Source organism: Montipora foliosa, chromosome 14 (assembly GCF_036669935.1).
Source record: "Montipora foliosa isolate CH-2021 chromosome 14, ASM3666993v2, whole genome shotgun sequence".
NCBI lineage: Eukaryota > Metazoa > Cnidaria > Anthozoa > Scleractinia > Acroporidae > Montipora > Montipora foliosa.
The window spans coordinates 10324978-10327477 of NC_090882.1; the positions used below are offsets into that span (position 1 = coordinate 10324978).

General features: G+C 39.4%; 1 protein-coding gene across 2 annotated transcripts in view; it reads right to left on the bottom strand.

Moving 5' to 3' along the window:
• Positions 1–1722: 1722 nt before the first annotated feature.
• The window catches only part of LOC137985145 (beta-1,4-galactosyltransferase 1-like), a 35803-nt gene continuing 35025 nt past the window's right edge, over positions 1723–2500 (bottom strand). Inside the window, exon 8 of one of the 2 annotated variants that reach the window (XM_068832643.1) lies at positions 1723–2500. This exon is cut by the window's right edge and continues 840 nt beyond it. The gene's annotated coding sequence lies outside the window, so the exon portion shown is untranslated. The other variant, XM_068832642.1, reaches the window with a different exon arrangement.

Below are 2500 nucleotides of genomic sequence, written 5' to 3' on the forward strand. Positions count from 1 at the left end.
TTATTATTATTAATCTAACAGCTAAACTGATTTTAAAAAGCTGGTAATGTTCAGCTGAGTATCAAGTTGCAACCTTAGGATGTTCAGTGCATAAAATTATCTCAAAATCCTAGCCGTTCTAGGAGGCAGACATTTTGGAGGGTTCCAAAGTTCGGATTGACGCTGGTCAAAACCAACCAATGGTTGTAATTCTTTGAGACTGTACCAAAGCTCCTATTACTATGGGAATCACCATCACTTCACTGCAGCTGCAAATCCTCTTCAATTCCCATTTCAGATCCTGATATTCGTTCACCTTTTCTTTCTCTTTCTCAACAACAAGACTGTCAAAAGGGCATGATACATCTATAATATTACGATGTCTACTCTCCTTCTTAAGTACCACTAAATCTGGTCTGGAGTGCTTCATGATCTTATCTGCTTGAAACTTCATATCCTAGAGGATTTTCACTTTCTCATTTTCAGACAACATTTGTGGGCTATGCTCATACCACTTATCTGCATGTTGTAGGTCATAGGTTTTACAGAGTTGCCAATGGATGACCTGAGCTACTTTATTGTGGTGCCATTTCTTGTACTTTGTCTGAGCCAACAAGTATTTGCATTCACACACACATGGGCAACTGTTTCGTCTCTTTCTTCACATAGCCGTTGATGAAAGGAGGAAATGTTACTCCACCATCCACTGGATACAATTAAGATTAAGAACACCAGGGCCACACCCCTATTACAAAGTTGAGACTACATGTACAAAGAAGGATGTTGAGGTTGGCATACTGTGGCAAAGAGGACTGCTACCACAAGCGTGTTGCAAGAACATATATACAAGGATCTTAAAATCAACTTCTTCAGTACTGCTGTTAAAGTCTACAACTAAACGGCTCCAAGAACTGGACAACTAAAGACAAAATAATGGCCCTTATTATATCTCTCAGATAGTACGCGCTCTGTGATTCGTTAAATTAGCGAGCCGTATTCTACATTAATATATGGCTCTGTCTCACAAGAACTGGGAACTGCCAAGTTCACGAATTTGATTGGCTAAAATCGATATTGGCCGCGGTCTAGATTTTCCCATCTAGACCGGCATCTAGACCGGTAATGTTTTGCGGTGAAGAGATGCAAACTAAAATGCAAAAATATTGAGTATTTTCTTCTACCAATATTTATTTACGGCAGTGCCAAACAGCATGATGACAAAAGAGAGGATGACGAGCAAACTTTGACAGAATTAAGTTCATTTCATCGCCGTTCGCAAGCAAAATGTCAGTTAGTACATACCAGTTACATTAAACGAATTAAATTGTTCTTGTTTGCCATATAATAAACATCTTATTAACCGAGCTTAGTAGGTCTGTATGGGAGAATCTTCACCTCGGTCGTGTGTAAAGACCTCACTGCGTTCGGTCTGTACTCACGAACTCGGTCCCGATTCTCCCATACAGACCTCCTGCTCGGTTAATAAGAGCTAAGTACGGCCCGCTAAATTTAAAATTTCGATAAAAATTATCTTGGAAAGTTTTTCATGTCGTTTCTGTTACATAAACTTGTCAAACTGTTTGAATCTTGCAAGCAACTATTTCAAACAAAAATTTGGTTTTATCAACGGAGTTGATAATGTAAATTGGCCACCGTACAGAGATTCTAAAAGCTGACGTTTCGAGCGTTAGCCCTTCGTCAGAGCGAATAAACAGGATTCGCTCTGACGAAGGGCTAACGCTCGAAACGTCAGCTTTTAGAATCTCTGTACGGTGGCCAATTTACATTATCAACTCCGTTGATAAAACCAAATTTTTGTATACTACTTCCCCACCGACGCAGCACCACAGTTTCTTTAGAAACTACCCCTTCATTCAACTATTTCAAACAGCCAAGAGCATTTAGTTTTTCGGATTTTGACACGGCGACTTTGGTGGCAGTTGAACCTTCCGCTTGACTTCGACTAGTTTCCTTGCCTGCGCGCCGAATTAACCTTAGAGATATAATATCTTACTAACCTCGTTTTCTCGGTCCGTACTGTAAAATTACGGAACCTCCTCAACGGGAAAAACTTGGATATTAAGAGGTATTTTATTTTTTTCCCTGAAGCACCTTTGTGGACCGGAATCCTAAATCTTTAAATCTGATTTACCCGGTCCAGCTTTTTACGATACGGACCATGGTCCGAAATCTGTTCCGTGCTGAAACTGTCGTGACTAATTGAAAATGTTTTTACTAAATACGTTATTTAACGGCTTAGGTCGGTCCGCATAGGGAAAAGCTGTGGCCTCGGGCCGTACTCAAGACCTCGGGCACAGTTTTTCCCTATACGGACCTCCCAGACGGTGAATAACATATATATACACAAGACTCCTCTCAATATTTCATAGTGATTGCACCTCCCAAAATAACAAATTTACATAAGTTTACCAGCATTCAATTAGTTAATTATACCTTAATTAGTAAATAAAAAAGACTCTTTTAAACGTTTTTTGAAATAAATCACCCAATTATTATATAT